The sequence below is a fragment of the Haliotis rufescens genome, unplaced genomic scaffold, assembly GCF_023055435.1.
Source record: "Haliotis rufescens isolate VD_foot unplaced genomic scaffold, xgHalRufe1.0.p SCAF_7, whole genome shotgun sequence".
Lineage (NCBI taxonomy): Eukaryota > Metazoa > Mollusca > Gastropoda > Lepetellida > Haliotidae > Haliotis > Haliotis rufescens.
In genome coordinates, this window is record NW_025964361.1 from 21252557 (window position 1) to 21270466 (window position 17910).

The following is a 17910-nucleotide window of genomic DNA, read 5'->3' on the forward strand; positions in this document are numbered from 1 at the left end:
CAAGCTGTATGACAGTGGGGGGAAATAAGTTGTAAATACCCTTTTTGGATGAACGAGCTGTTAACATTTCGAAAGAAGTTTGAGAATTAATACACTTCACATGTCTGACTAACGCCATACGTAACAGATCTTCAAACACATGTAGATATGTATTGTTTTTGGTCAAACAAGAACAAACTCAGTACGCAATGTCACAACATTAAGGGGAGCCAAACAATCCGTATTTAAGAAATACAAATCTTGGTTTCATCAATAATTTTCAGCGATCCATTCAAATAATTTTCATCCCTGTGATGCCTTTTTCTTCAAATGGAATCTGTTTCGGCAGATAATCGAGACTGATTGTTCTTTAGCATTGACCTTTTATATTTACTGCCGAGAGACGCATGCTTTGGGACTCATATTTATTTTATTAATGTTTGGTTTTACACTTTACAATAAATATTTGATGTATTTCTTTTTCAAGTCACAGACATATTTGTGGTTGTTTATCAGTGAATGAATGAACATACATAGTATGGAGATAATATTTCACCTGCAGGTTCTAAAAGACATTGACTTTTCTTCACTATTTTACTTCACACACTGACCTTTCAGCATCCCCAAACCCTTGTCACACGTTGATATCTAAATATTTGCTCAGCGGTTCGATGGTTTTCTTTGTCCTGCTTGCTGCAGTTCTACTGCAATTAGATATTGTAATATGCGTGTTGCATCTAGAATAGGGAGATTAGTTGTGAACTTGCGAGGGAGCGTGGGTGAGGGAGTGTAGAAGTGTAGATGTGTTTTTCTATAAATCGAAAAATCGTAAATATATAATTCTTTGTCAACGAGTCTTCAGAACGACAGAACAGCTCAGTAAAATTGATGCTTAAATGTTGTTTTGATGTGTTAATCATTCTTGTATAGAGAGTACGTACGGCCGTCGGAAAAAACCCTGCGTCACTACCTACAATTATTATCTGCTCAAAGTTATCAACCGATGGCTTCCTTTTTTGCCATTTGGATTGTGTTTTCCTACTTTGAAATCTTAGATAGATGCAGTGACAACAAGGATAAATATTTAAATGTTTGGATGAAACGGTGGTTAGTATTGTTTCTACCCACACACCACAATAAAAGACGATGTTTGTATGACAACAATGTTGCTCATATGGGTAAAACAGTACTCTCCCTGAGTCACGACGTGAGTAACTATGTTTCCCCATTTGTCACCATCACTTATATTTCAAGAAATAGCGATCACACATTAATGAAATATTTCTCACATTACAAACAATGAATACATATCGCGAATAAACTGATTCAGTGTTATAATTAAGCCCCCAAACAGTAAAATCAAAATCCAATTCTCTTTGTCTAAACCCGGCGGTTTAATACAACGACGTACCAGTGCCACCCAGACACCTTAGCAGAAGCCAAACTCTGAGGAATCAATAAAAGGGACCAATCACATCATCGCATGATATCACGTGCCTCGTCTACGAGGGAGTTTCCATTGTAGTGCAGTGTACAACCGAACTGTACTTCGAGTACAGGTGAGCTGTCTGCAAGTGTCAATAATTCATCCGTCTGTGCACGGCTGAATGAAACAGCTCAACCGGGGAGCAACTCGTGCCGAGTGAGCATGCGCGGGCATCGTTAGTTGTCGATAGCAGCAACCCTGACCATGGTTCCATGTGACAGGGCATGTACATTTCTCTGCGATACACACTGACAGAGACAACAGGTGATGGATTTCTAACTTTCACACCAGGTGAGAAACATGACGAATATTCTATTTCAATTTTTCGTTAGTTTTTAAAATATTTTTCACATTAACAGTGTCATTTTAATGAGATTAGATCTGAATGTATCGATTTTAAGTCATGGGTTCAGCCTAGGGGCGCGCATCGCAGTCGTCGCGATGTTCCTGTATGTACAGGTGAAATGAACAAGCTTTGTCTGTCATGTATGTCTGCCAGGCACTAGAGTGATGAAGTGTGTGCATCTATCTCCCTCTTTCTGGCAGGTATGTGCGATGTTTTGTATGACAGATGTTTATGAGGCGGGACGTTCTCACAGGTGTTGCTCTAGCAGTGTGGATTCCATCATTAATTACAGCTGCATCTCATAAAAATGGTAGTAGTAATATACATTTACCATGGACAAAACTTAACCTCGCATAGGAAATGACAAACAGGGCGTAATAATTAGCCATTGTTAAATGCAGACTGGATCCTGGAAGTTGTCAATCACCCAACAACACGCGTGCGTGTGTGTTGCCTCTGCATCAACACATATTTTACTGCGACATTTCTCTCGAAGATTCATTGTTTTAATAGTTAATGAAAAAAAACAATAAGGTGAGATATATTCTTGTATTTATTTATTATTCACTTATAAGTTAACCCGAATGGAAGACATTGTTTCAAATCGGTAAGTTACTCCTCTGACGTTTCGTGTGAAACCATGATCCAATAAAGGCATCAGTTCATAAACAAAGACGACTGGAGTTCCAGTGATAGCTAAGGGCAAGGTGGTTGTTCAAACCCTTCAACATTAATCCTAAATTATTGTACATGTGATAATAAATGTCCGCTGTTGTTGACACAACATTGGAGACATATGTGGAACAACTTTGTCTCTTCAATTACCGAGCTTAGATATGACATCCGTACCAAAGTGGAAATATGCTGATATTACCAGGACGACACACCCGATCACAGCTGGTTTCATCATGTGGTAGATGTGCACAAATCGGAAAACTGATTGTTTCAGGAACTGATCAAATATGTCTTTGTTCACATCGTGATCAATATTCTTTGAACGTAAGAGCGTGCAAATCACGTTCTTGAGATTTGGTCGATTGCTCAGTGATTACAACCATTCCCATGAAACCTTTACCCTTACTTCGTTCAATATTAGTTTCTTCTTTGTCAGTCTTGTAATCCATCGATAGAATACGACAGCGAAGTTATATGGTCTGGTCTCTTTATATTCTGGACTGGAATATTTATCTTGAATTAAAATCAACATTATATTAGGTTATTGAAACTGCAATAATCGATCAATGCGTTCTCGGTGCTTTTGAGTGATACCAGTAATACATGAATAGTAACTATTCATTTGTATATTATCATGAATAAAACATAATAAGTTTTGGTTATTGCAATGTATTATTATTATTATTATTATTATTATTATTATTATTATTATTATTATTACAGATTGAAATATAAAAATGTTTGGTTTGGTTTGGTTTTGGTGATCCTGGCACAGTCAGGCTGGTTAGGCTCATCATCAGCTCAGGGCCCTTGCCCCCTCTATACGCAGGCCAAACAGCGAATGGGACTCCTCCCAGGAAGCGCTGCCTAGTCAAACCTACCCAGATCTTTTCGGAGAATGTGAAGACTCCCCAATACTGCAGCCTTCTGCATTACTCAAATTGTCAGAAGGGCTGTATCACTGGTAGCCTGGTACCCGGATACTCTCCCAATGTCAGTCAACAGATTGGGAGGTATCAAACCTAAGGCACCGAGAACAATGGGGAGTCAGACAACTTGGTATTATTATTATTATTATTATTATTATCATTATTAATGATTAGTCATTGTCCCTTGCATCTGCATTAGTTAATTATATATCAACCTTATGAAACTATTCATTTTGAAGTCAAATATAGTAGTTTATGTAGCATATATGACTACCGGGACATTAAAAAGATTGCAAATGTTATTGATTATTTGCACGCTGGCATAAAGTCTAATCTAAAGTAGACTAGAGTAATCCAACTATATTTCATTACATTATTTCAATCATGTAATCAGCTGTTCTAAGACCGGTCACACACACCAGAGCCATACATTAGTCTGAGTGCTGGCTGATGACGGTATTTCGAGATCCTCCTTCCTCCGACGTGTGCTGTACCAAAGGCTACGTTTCAGCATGTTCGTGATTCCAACAATGTCATTGTTCAGTCGGTATCTGCCGAGTATTGAGTTACACATGGGCCCTGAGTCTCACTGCACATGATGCAATACGGATTGGGTCATGAAAACATGTTGCTAGACGAGACCGGTATCTAACTATTAAAACAGACTGGTTTTCCCCTAATGAATGACGTCAATAATTTCCATTTTCTTAATAAAAAACGTCAACGCCAGAAAATATCTCGATTATCTGCCGAAACAGATTCCATTGGGGGTAAAGGGCAAAATAGTGGTGACAAATATATAAATGGATCACTGAAAATCAGTGATGACATCAGGTGTTCGCGAAAAGGATAATTAAGAATGTCCTGTTCTACCGGGGGCACCCACCATTCACACTATTTGAACAAAAAAGGGAATGTTTGTTTGTTGCCAAACGCCGCACATCAGTACTCCTGCCAAGAAACTTTAAATCGTTACGTCCATGAATGGTTGCCACGCTACGTTAAACCGTTCAATTAAATGTAAGAATAGGGATTTAAAAACTCATGTTCATTCAAGGGATATGTCAAGGAGGCTCTCCGGGTGAGGTCATTTTGTAGTGATACTTCCACATTAACCTGACTGGTCGTGTTCGGAGGCATTTATAGTGAAGCTATCATCCACTGGTTTGCTTTAACTGTTGCACTGTTGTGGACTGGTACACTAATCACCAGGGGAGAGGGGAAATTAAGTACATGTTTGGAATTCGCACAATGTGTTTCGCCATGACACATAAAACAACCATTAAGCAATACATATAAATAATATTTTAAAATAATGATTTATTATATCATGTTGATATTTCATCGAGGTTTCATATGAGGCATTAGAAGAACTGTCAATTCTTTCCGATCAGTTACACACCCATGGCCATACATGATGTATTTACATAATTCGCCAACAGAAAGCGTATAACGCTTAGATGATCACTCCTTGCGCAAAATAATCACTGTCACTTGCTTGTCTCAAATCTTCAGAGCAACAAGACAATTAATACAAAGTTAGTTTTCTCAAAGGAATCCCATTCTGACATATAAGTAATTGTAGCACGTAGGAACTGTAGAAATATCTCTTGTAGCTACTAAACAGACAGGATTGTCTACGTCTGAAGCGACCTGTGTTTCCCGACGCCTTTGGGATCAACCGTAAAGAGGGATGCAACGATCCTTCCAAAGCACAAGAGGGATTAGGGGATTTGTAAACATCCTTTAATAAACCGTACAGATCCCCGCAGGATTAACACGGTTATACCACTGTGATTTAAGATGTGTCATGTTGTGATCGAGTTCCTCCGATACAGTATCACGTTGCCATCTCAGGCAGGGTTATTTTCACACTGGGTTATTCTTACTATTCTTGGGCATGTACTGTTTCTGGAAATAGAAGTGTTAAAGTTGAAATCCTACTACGTTCAGAGAACATTTAGATTGAAAAACGTGTCTAAATGTCTTGTTAATATAAAAAACTTGTGGAATTTATGAAGGTTGAATAGAAAATATATTGCCTTTTTGGAACGATTTTTTAATGCAAATATATCTTGTGTCTATAAGAAAATGATTCATTTACCATCATTCTGTAAGTGGCTTATATATTTCAACAGTTTGAAACCATTCATTGCACTTCGTTTCCAAGAAATTAGTCAAGAAGTGATCGTATGCGTGTGTCATCTACATGCTGCTTTAATTATGTTCATTGGTAGAATAAACCATGAGAAGGAATTCGAGAATCTGCAACAGAAATAATATTGTACGTGTCAAGTGCCGATATGTCGATCAGTACTCAGAGCCATGCCATTGTAGTTGATGGTTATAGATTTCACATTATGTTGCTGGAGATAATGACACTTAATTGATCTTTATTGCTGTCGAGCGAGAAGCACAAGTGCATATCGGGAAAACTAAATTTAAAATGAAACTTTTTTCAAACTGATAACTGGAGAAGCTGTGCATCCGTATCACGAATACTGAACGAGATCTAGATGGAATGTTTCAGTGACAAAATGCGAAAGTGAATAATACAATATAAAGGATCTTTTTTCCAATTTTTAGTCTGACATCTTACAATTTCTTACATTCGTTTCTAAATACATATTCGCCTTCTTGATCAGGAAATGTTTTATAGATCATTCAAAGTTGCACCAAATATAAGTCCTTTTCTTTCCCATGGCCATTAACCCTTTTTGAAAATTAATGCAATTGATAGTGAATAATATCGATGAAGATAACACCTGTGGATAGAAGGAGAGGTTGGATTGATATTGTTTGATCCTGTCAGTGACAGGAATGGGACATGACGCCTCTAAGAATGGTTAAACCCAAGATTCAAGTGTAAAATATTCATTTGGACACATCAATTCCAGGCTGGCTTAGCGAGGATAGTTCCTTGTCCTGGTCGCCATTGAAGCCAATATCCCTGCTAATACCTGCCAGACAAGCTGAACTAGCTTCATCTAGGGTTCCCTTGGGGACATCTCTACGACACGGCTTGTTGATGGCTCACACCATCACTGCCACCTCATTTGCCGTTGTATCTGGACGTGCCACTGAAATATTTGTAAATAGATGTATACTGACATGACCCTTTCCTGTGCATGTTCATTCGCAGAAGAGTAATGCTGTTCCTTTTTTTGTCCACCCTTGCCCTATGTCTATATGTTACACAACAGCACCAAAGAGTAGGTGCTGTTGTGTAACATATAGACATAGGGCTAGGGCAAGGGTGGCCCAATCGGCGTAAACTACGCAATACGAAGTGGTGAGTAACGCCCTTTAGGCGTGCCAGGACATTATGACCATGGGTTCGAATTCAAGATTCACATTAATAATGATCCTTGGCTAATTTGTCAGCACGTTATCCACCCTCGTATGTTAAACTCAAGTGCTAAACCTACATCACTTATGGTTTTTCTGCCACATTGAGTTGACACATGGTTATATACTGAAATCCGGTTCAATGTGGCGTCACCCATTCACTCAAACGTTGATAGAAAATACTACATCCGTTTCATATTAAAGCATATGTACAGATCATTTCTCCTCTTCAGTGAGATCTGAAAACAGTAGGTAGCGGAGTTTCTTGATACTGTCAAAAGGTGTCAATCTGACACATCATTACCCGTCAATGCACATATTACTTCGCGGATGTCCCTGATCAAATGCATTGCTACTCGGTTTTGTATATACTATTAGTGAATTGATTGCTGGCAATGCTTTCGGCTTTTAGGTAAAGCGTACAAATACATTTGTACTTTGCATGCACAGACCTATTTATGTTGGCTTATGACTGCAATCATATAGTATCCTTCAGAAGTCTGGTTCAGCTCTGGGAGATCATATTGTGTAATGTCATATGAAAATCAATTTTAGCCGGTAATACGGATGAATCTCCTGATGGCATTTAGATACGGTGAATGTGATCCTTGTCAAACTGTTTCATTTTTTATGAAATGCATTTGATAATAATCACAATTCACAAGGTATCGTTGTGAAGTGGTAATAAAGGAGTTATATTTCGCTCTTCGAAACGTAACATTTCAAACCTCAGCTCAGGACAAACTTCGAATTTTTCTTCTGAGGTCAGTACACGCTTTGGACCACAGTCACTTCGCCTTTTCAATATAGTTTCACATCTTTCACATTCGCCCAGTTAAACATGTATAATTTATTCCATGTTCATACAGAAATCGCCATCTCATCCATTCCAATGTATAGGTACATGTATGGCATGCATGTGATATTTATTCTAAAACAAACGAGCTTAAGTGTCCCGTTAATATAGTAAGAATGTGCTGAAATAGAAAACGCAAGAGATGTGTTTTCAGAAAATACGTAACCTAATTGTTTCTCAATCACGTCCTCCATTCCCCTCCTCAAGGTACAGATGCAAGTGCAGCTACTGCGTCTAATCATCAGGTGGTCTCTATGTAAACTGCTGCTTCACTTAAGTAACGTGCGCTAATTCATCCAAGCATAATCAATACTGTCGCACTCATGACTACAGTCCACAGAGCAAGCGGGACTGCTGGTATGCAGGAAACAGACAGCTACACAGATTCAAGTTTAATCAAATCGCCCATGTGTAAATCTAGAAATCTGGAGGAGGTAAAATATGGTGTTTCTTCGTGAATAATTGATCAGATAATATTGTCAAATTTCCTCCACGTTTCCACTACTCACTTAATCTGAAAGTAATGGCTGATAAAATGTGACCCAGCATAATTTATCTTTATTATTTTGATGACCTTTGCATTTGAAATCGGATTCAAGGAAACTATGATTGATAACAAACGATTACTTTTTCAATTGTACTTGTAAAGCTGTTCTCGATCATATATACTATGGTATTCAAACATGATTTGACAGTAGGCATGGCAAACCGAATGCGTACAAATAATTCTGGCTGAAAATATCTTGTTCCCTTGTATTGCTAACACTGTACATTGGCTGAAACAAATTATGCTTGACGACTAAAATCTTTTTGAATTTGAATTAGATTTTAACCAATTTATATAGCACTGTTGCACCAAAACCAATTACTATTGCCTTTCCGCTGCTAATACCCAGTGGGAGATGTCATCCAGTCTCGAAAAAATAATCAAATAATGTGAAAAACATTCCACAAAAAATTGTCAGCGAAGAGCATTAACGAGACTTCGAATCTCGTTTGAAGCTAAGTCTCGGTGTGACCCTTGGAGATGACCGTTATTACTCGCGAAGTTCTTGATTTGACTTTTGCATGAGCTTGGCTGATATTGAAAGTCTGGAATGGGATCTTTGACTTGACATCTTACACGCTGGGACTGATTTTTCCCCCCGTAGTTCATTCGGATCAATAGGAAAATGACTCTCTCGGTGGGGAAATTATTGAGCGAGAAACAAGTATTTTGTGTAATGGGGACGTTAACACTTGTTACCGACTCACTGTAAGACTAGCAAACGTGACTGTTATAACTGAGGAACAAAGATCAATGCCCAATGCCAATGACACCAACTAATGAGAGCTTATGGACAGGAATAGCTACTTTAGGCAGGAACCTGACGCCATGTTTTCATGCAAAGCGTTTTGTGTGAAATTAGGAAGTTGACTGTGAAAGCGAATTTCGTAAGGGGAAAACCCTTTTTATTGTTGTGTTTTGTTATGAAGGCAGCCTATTTTGGTTTGTCGTTGTATCGTGGTACATCAACCTAAATCCCATGGTCCGCAGCGCGGGATACCATTGTTATGGTGACATGAAACATGTGGAAGTGATCAGTACTTGAGCCGCAGGCAGTGGTGTAGAGAATATAATGTCCATGGGTTACTTCATTATTGTGTTTGTAGTCTCTGTACACTGAATGTGTCAACTAGTTTCTGTTGATACAGACTGATGACGTGCTGTGTTCCTGTACTTCGTATTTCGAAGTTTGAATGCGTGAGTGAGTATGAATTGTTTTGTCACTTTCAGCCTAATACGACGGGGGGGGGGGGGGGGGGGGGGCTAAGACTGTCAAATCGACCTCGGATATTCGGAGTGAGGATTTAACCTCTAGACTACCCCCACCGACCCACTATATTCAGTTAGCTGCTATTCGCTTACTTATAACGATAAAAGAAACTTGCAAACATAACTGTCGGATGCATTGCTCAGAGTGGCAGAAATAATAACAAATGGTCACTGAGTGGAAATGATAAAATCTGCTGTTTTTGTAGGTCATCTTTGTCATCACTGACATTAGTGTAATAGTTCCGGCTCCTTGAAATAAACAATGTTTATGATATAGAACAGAATGTAGTTAATGTAGTTAATCAATTTCTTGTGAAATGTGCAAATCCCTCGTCAATCCCGCAGATCTTATATATCTGTAAATCAGAGCAATGACAAGAATCACTATCTAATTTGATCACCAGTCGTTGTCCGGCTGGTCCCAAGAGACGTCAGAAGGTTGGCATCGGAGCCAAATTGGTGAGACCGGATTAACTCCAGAGTCAATTATCACTGCCCAGACAAACATCGATGTGTCAGCTGCAGTCGCTGGTGAACGACAACCATGTGTGTCATTAATTGATGGTATTTGCTCAATGTAATTTACAAAACGTTTCATGTCTCAATACACAGACTGGCGATTGTGCCGTTGGTAGACACGGATAATTATTTCAGATATTGATATCCTCATACATTTACCGTGTAAGTGATTTGGGTTGATAGATACTCATATGATAAATGCCGCATTGGACGCTCTGGTATTATACATGTACAGAATGTCGGGTTTTTTGTATGGATGCCTGACTTGACAAACTGTGTCGTATATTAGATATATGTGTATGTGATATCTGAACATTATTGCTGTGTAAACTGTTTGAATGCAAACATATTTGGAAATGTATTGCCTCGTATGGTTGTGACGCCCGGCAACTACTCAAAATACCACACACATTTCTAAAATGACGAAATACTTTGAGACACATATCCGAATTTCTCGAACAATATCCAGCGAATGTAAACAGTTGGATTCCATTCATTTATGCCCCTCGAAATGCATCGTCTTCTTTCATTTGTGGAATTCCCACTTTCAACTGTTACTGTCAATTTCAGCGAACATATAGTCCTCTCGAATGAAACTGACACGAAAATGACATGATCTCGATATAATAACGTGTCATCTAATATTGATTAGCTGATCAACGTTAACAGCAATTGGATACACGAGGGCTGAAACAGACAACAGCTGTTTGCTTACCCAGCGGACAGAGACCTCCTCATCTCCGCAGTAATTGTCCGAGTTCTTCATAATTACTGTCAACGTATGACCAGGCCTCGAGATGCCAGTAATCAGGGCTTCATTTATTTCGTCATAATTACTGTCATTATGTCTGGGCAGTAGTATTATGCCCTGCAGATAGTTTGATATTGACAACCTTTAATGATCAAAGACAATGGAAACGTGATAGAAATTGATTACTTGTCTGATGCAATGTTGAGAATTTTTTATCGAACCGAAACTTATGACAAGTTTTGGACTTAGAATTAATGTAAAGATAGGTACAGGTAGGTAAGATGCTCTTTGGCATAATGTATGTGACGTGATGTCGTGTTTTGAGGGAGCGTGTAAAAGTAATTAATTAGTTTCATATAAGACTCTGTGGCTGTTATGTGGCTGGTATTCAGAGAATGTGTCGTCATTCATCTCTACCAGACAGCGACCATGGTCAGAAACAGGTCACACCCCAAGGGGTAGCCGAGAAACATGTTTTCTTCGACGATGCTCCTTATGTTTTTGCACTCAGTATTGTAAACGAGGTTGCGGGACTGACATTTTCTATGTTTGTCTGACTACACACATCATCAAACTTGAGTTGGGTTGGACATGCTACTATGAAAACACCTTGCATGTGATACGAGGCATGGATTTGCAAACGCTACAAACACACATCTAAAGAGGATTAAGGAACCAGAACTCCTTTAATTGTTAGTTGCTATTTGAATGTACGATCTGTAATAGTCACGTGAACACTTCTTTTGTAAATGTAGGTCAAGGAACAACACTGGCCAAATCAGGACATTGGAGGGGATATGTGTGTGTGTGTGTGTGTGTGTGTGTGTGTGTGTGTGTGTGTGTGTGTGTGCGTGCGTGCGCGCGTTTGTGTGTTTGTGTGTGTGTATGTGTGTCTGTGTGTGTGTTTGTGTTTGTGTGTGTGTGTGTTTGTTTGTGTGTGTGTGTTTGTGTTTGTGTGTGTGTGTGTTTGTGTTTGTGTGTGTGGGTGGGTGTGTGTTTTTGTGTTTGTGTGTGTTTGTGTGTTTGTGTTTGTGTGTGTGCGGGTGTCTGTGTGTACTGCTTGTACTAATGTCGATTTTGTAGTGCTAGTCCACTGAGATACCATGCCGCAGTTTAACATGAATAACTCACTCAGACATAGTGACTCCGGGCCGAATAGTCCTTGTTTAAGCTCTCTAATGCCGATGTAGCATCAAGTGCCATCTCTTCACCTCGATTGGTATGACGCGGCCGGGGATCGAACCCCAAACCCTTCCGCATTCCGGGCAGACGCTCTACGCTCCACGGAGGCAGTCCCATGACACTAGTTTGGATTAAGTACAAGCAGAACTGCTCCGTATTATTATACATATAAACAACTCTTCAAAATATTTACGTGAATGATACCTATACCAATTTATATAACACGACACACAACGGCAGAGAATGTTGAAGTCAACTTAAGATATTCCTAACAACGCGGTTCAACGCTCTTTCAAAGGCATTGTTTATCAAGTGGTAGTATTTTTATAATACTATCACAAAGACCTATCACATAGCACACAGTTAAACTATTCACGTCAGTCAACATAATTGTATATACCGTGACAGCGGAATGTACTGCCTGCCAACACTGTTATACAGTTCAAGAAGTCGTCCCATTATCCATCGTGGTCATACCTCACCATGTCAAATCTGACAACAGTAATTGTTATTTAGTCACTTTATTCCGTGTAAAAGCGTCCTAAAGTAGTGTTCGGCCGCCTTGAAGTCACGGGAGAAAGACGTATGTATATATAGGAGTGGTTATCATACGTTATCGTTACAATCTTGATATAATACATTACCGATGCGAAAGGAGGCAAATTCTAAAAATAACATTCCTTTTATTCTGAAATGATAGTTTTTCTTATTCACGTGTGATTACATTGCATGAGTTTAACAATTATTGTCCATTCAGGTCACGTACGAGAATTCCATCCGGATTATATCATAAAACAATTTCAGAAACATTGTCACATTTGTGTTTTGGCTATCAATGACATTTTTGTTCAGTCGGGAAGACGAAGAAAGACAGTTTCGTGACAAATATAAAACAAAATCTTTCGTGTGGTGATACCTTTCAATCAAGGTTAAGTAAACATTTTGCATGCACATTAATTTTCTGCTAAGTTCTGTATCATTTTACAAACAATGCATGCTATTTCTGTATCTATCATATACATAATAGGTAAAGTAAGATATCTTTTTTTCTCAAAAAGTATTATCAACAACTTTCTTCAATCGGACCCTTTTTTATAATGCCTGTTCAGAAATAATGACTGCAGTTATGTCCAAACTCAAACAGGTAAGATAATACCTTTCCTCCCCTTAGCATCCAATGATCCTGCAAATTGGTAGCATTACAAACAGATAAATGAAGGTCGGTGTTCATTAGAAGGTCCATGTGTTGTCATCCCAGCGTGAAGTCTTCTGCTTCCTGCGATCTGGGGAAGTTACTGAGCCATCTGAAGACGATCGATACTTTGCCGAGGGACATTAGAAGCTTCAGGGTTTAGTTCTGATCGCTAGCTTTGGGGAAAGCTTTTGAAGATTAATAGAGGTTTCAGGTTTTCTAAAAGCAGTTTGATGATGCATGGTGGTTTTTCGATCTGCGAGTTTATCTTTACTGGCTTGTGATTCGGAAGTTATTTCCTTCCTGTGTAAAACTGCTTTACTTGTAAGTCAACTTGTGCAGATGACTTGTTTAATTTGCATAAAAGTCAAATACCCACTGAACCACACTTTGGTAGCTAATGGTATAGTTTCAGTAATATTTGTGATATTGTGTCGTATGTGTGATTTTAATCACAATCATTCCTGAATGTCATGTCTGTAATATGGATACCCTGTATTTCCCGCAACGAAGGGAACGTAATTGTCATATTGATTCTGTTCTTGTACTGTGTTCTTTATTCCCGTGAAATAAAAAGGTTCCCTAACACGTGCATCCCATGTGTGGGCACATACATCAGTTCAGCCTTCATATGCATCGGCTTAGTCTCCCGGGAATCTGAATCTTTAATCGATAAAATATCCTTAAAATGTTACCTGCATGAACACGTTACAGGGAAAGCTGGGTTGATACGACAACCCATGATTCTACCACCGCTACCGTTATCCCCATCGGTGTCGCTCCCGACACTCCCGCCCTTACCAGTATCCACTTTCACTATCACCACTTTCTCAAATGCCTTTACTAAGCACTGCATACATCTTGTACCCCCATTCCTGGCTACACACCATCTCTGCCCTGTCACTAAAACAAAGGATGTACACGATTGAAGATCGTGTTCACTTGACGTACTTTAATGAACCCCAGATCATATGAGATGACGTGACGTCCTTCTCAGGTAATTATGTAAACATGTCACGGCTGGCAAGCGTTATTTATACCACCACCACACAGCCTGTCACATGTGACACATCCTTGCCACTCCAGGCAGCCAGTTTCACGCACGGAATAAAGTGTCGGGCATAACCCGAACTGTAGACCCACATAGTTTGAGATGCGTTCATGTACGTGGTTGAGAGAAGGGTGTCTGTCACACCATGACGTATACATCCGCCTGGTATTGAAATGTGTAAGTGATAATTATTTCAACAAAAGATTTGTCACGTGGTATGGTCATGTTTTAATATCTATATAAGAGGATTAAGAAAGTGTGAATGATACCATTATATATTATCGCATTATGTGACTATCGATACGTTTTGTTATAAAACTACACGATGCGGTAAGAAGGATGCGTAATAAACCTCATTCAAAGAAACCTTAAACACCTGGGTATGACGCCTACGTCTTATCACATGAATGCATCCGACCGAAACCCAACACGTTAACAGTTTAGTAGTAGTACGGGTAGCTTCAGTAACTACAATGTATGTCTGACGTTATGAACGTCACGTAATGTAACAGACTACATTTACGGCGTCCTTATATATAAATTGTCATTGCAAGAGAATAACCAGCCATGATTGTCTACCGAAACAGATTCCACTTGGCGTAAAGGGCAAATAAGTGTGGATTTTTTCAAAGTCAGTTGTCATATTTCCACTTTTATGGGAAAACCGTACATTGACTTCAGTGTCCGTGACCATCGGAAAATGTAAACAGGGGCAAGACAGAAACACCGTTATATGAAATGTGACGCACAGATATTCACACACACATATATTTCACAGAATGTCAAACGTCCAAATATATCTAGAATCACAAAATGACAGTGGTCTTATGTCTGGGCGCCGATGTCCATGGCGTAGTGTTGCGACCGGTTACCGTGCTAGTCGATGGTTTCCAATGTTAGCTCTGATTGTGATCCTTGACATGTCGACTTCATGCTCAAGCTGGTGGAGTGCAACTGTGAGCTGAAAAAATAGGCTTTCTTCTATTATAACTGAACCACTATTCAAGAAGGCTTTTAATCCAACTATCTCACCCACTCTACATCCATCGATTAATTCACGATGGTATGTAACGCCAAAAACATCAACGTCCCTGGGTGGGCTCGAACCACCAACCTTTCGGTTAACAGCCGAACGCGCTAACCGATTGCGCCACAGAGACATTGTACACGGGTCCGGTTAAAGATAATTGTCAAACATTGCTAGGTATATACCCAGCAGCATGTGGTGAGTCTCTGTCTGCTGATCCTGCTAGCCTGAATCTAGCTACTACGTACGTTATCGTCCAACGAGGATTGATTTAAGCCGAGGCTGATAGATCCCGGCTCAATGATTACCTTGAAAGAAAATCAATACTAATTTCCGGGTAATATACATGCGACCTAGTGTCACCCTCACCTGCTAAATGATTGACATACGCACAAATAAAAATGAAGCTTATTATTCAGCACGTTTCTGTTATATGATCCGTGAAACGGATCTTTACATACAGTGTTTCCACATCTATTATGCATAGAGATTAGGAATAATTACTACTTTATATATATACATGTACGTTTCAATGCACATACACAGTCTTTGATAATGACAAATATCATCAAAGGTGAAAATGCCACTGAAAAGGGAATCAGTTTAACCTTTTTCTTGACATCATTCTCTTAAACTCATTCTAATTTATGTTGGAATGCATTACGACACCCGATTTGATATCAATGATTTAATTAGAGTTTAAGCTTATTGGCTATCACAAAAGGGGAAGTCATTAAGGGGGATTCTGTTCTGGCCCTCAATTCACCATAGGTCAAGACGTTATAATTAGTGTCTCTGTATCCATGATGTACATGATAACTATGTTTGCCACACAAGATAAGATCTGAATTGTATAAAATAAACAACACTTAGATAAAAGATGTCAGGAATGCGAATTTGACTGAGCGTAGCCTCCCTTCAACTGCTGGACTGACTTATATTAAAAACATTAAACAGCAGACTAAGAAGGACATTTGGAAAGCTTCATTCTGACTCTCAAATGACGCACGTATGTCATCATAGTTAAGCATAACGTCATTATATTGACTCATACCGCAAATATATAATTTAGGTCGTAATACGACCGAGAGAGCACTTATTTATTTATTTATTTATTTATTTATTTATTTATTTATTTATTTATTTATTTATTTATTTCATTCATTCATTCATTCATTCATTCATTCATTCATTCATTCATTCATTCATTCATTTATGAGAATAGTAACTTTAGATCAATGATTTATTATTTTCATCCCCTTATATACAACACAGTTAAGCGTAGATATCAATGCAAACTAAGGCCTGAGACAAAAGTGTTCATATACAAATATGCTACATCAGTAATAAATGAGGAATAATAACAAAACAGGGAAAGGCTTTTACAAATGTCTGCAGTGCGTGTATCTTTGGGTAAACTCTCCCCTACGTGTTTAGTCAGACTATATACACTGTAAACACATTCAGAAGAACTCATGTACTAAGTATACTGTTAATGCACATATATGGGATAAATAAGAGGGATGGCTGAAACGTTCTGAGCCTAACTACGAAGGATGAACATTACTCCCTAAACAGTAAGTACAATACTTTCCATACCTCTGGACTGCATTTTAACCAACTACACAACCAGGCAGAATATTTCCTAAAGTCTCAAAGTGATGAAAATGGACAAACTTGGCTACGGCGCTGACATCAAGTAACTTCGACTGAAAGGGCTAACAACCATCCATGCGGACATGGCGCCAACTTAGGAGGATGATACTCCTTTCTTTGCCACAGTTAACAGGGGACGGGATTTTAAGAGGGAAAGAAGAGAGTCTCGAAGATGATCCAAGATCAGGAAGACCTTCAACGGCAACCACAACGGAAACTCTTACTAACTTACATAAGAGTATAGATGATCGTTGAGAAGGTTATGGCGAAATCACTATTCTACTACATGATAGATGATTCTACTTTCGGAATCAACAGATTCGATTGATTGTTGTGACTTAAACCATGCTGTGTTAGATATAATTTATCTATAATTTTGCCTAATGGCCAATATTTGCGTCAGTTTTACTTGACTGTATAAAATGCAGGTTCTGAATGATTAGTGAAATTTCGATTTCAAAGGAGTCCTCCTGGTGGACCACCTCCCGAAAGGACAGACCATTAATGGCCGATAGAATGCTAATGTCCGTAGGGAACTGCTTGAGAATATCTCGGCTAGGAAAACCTACTAAAGGTGGGTTGTTCCACAAGGACAATGAGCATGACCGTGGCTTTGGACTCATGGCACATTCCTCGTATTCACCCGATGTAGCACAATCAGATTCACACCTCTTCCAAAAGTTGCAGAAAGAAGTGTCCAGCAAGTATCATGCAAATCATGATGTCGTCATTTCAGTCGTGGAGGACATGTAGCACAACCAGGAGCAGACCTACACCAGTGGCATCCAGGCACTCCAGCATCATTGGAAGAGGTGTGTTGATTTCGGAGGGGATTATCTTGATGAATAATTAGCAATGAACACCCTTAACACAGTCCATCATAGTTAGGCTCAGAACCACTTGTATTTTGTGCATTGAAACAGAGGTCTACAAATAGTGTTTTCGGTAGACAAACTATAATTTGTCGTTATAAAATGACATACAATAAAGATTTTATCATGCATAGCCTGGTGAGTAAATTTCGGAAAGAGCGAAGGTAATTTGAAAGAACAGCTACATATTTGGACTTTGTATTTGGCGAGTTTAGTAAACGCAAA

The 17910-nt window shown here is 38.9% G+C and overlaps 1 protein-coding gene and 1 non-coding gene across 2 annotated transcripts in view; one reads left to right on the forward strand and one right to left on the reverse strand.

Annotated features, from left to right (window-relative positions):
* Positions 1–1547: 1547 nt before the first annotated feature.
* LOC124139830 overlaps positions 1548–17910 on the forward strand; it is a 61698-nt gene continuing 45335 nt past the window's right edge. Inside the window, exon 1 of the mRNA XM_046507199.2 lies at positions 1548–1756. The gene's annotated coding sequence lies outside the window, so the exon portion shown is untranslated. The remainder of the gene's footprint in view (positions 1757–17910) is intronic.
* Positions 15217–15290, reverse strand: Trnan-guu. Its single transcript has one exon. It is a non-coding gene; the product is annotated as a tRNA-Asn (tRNA).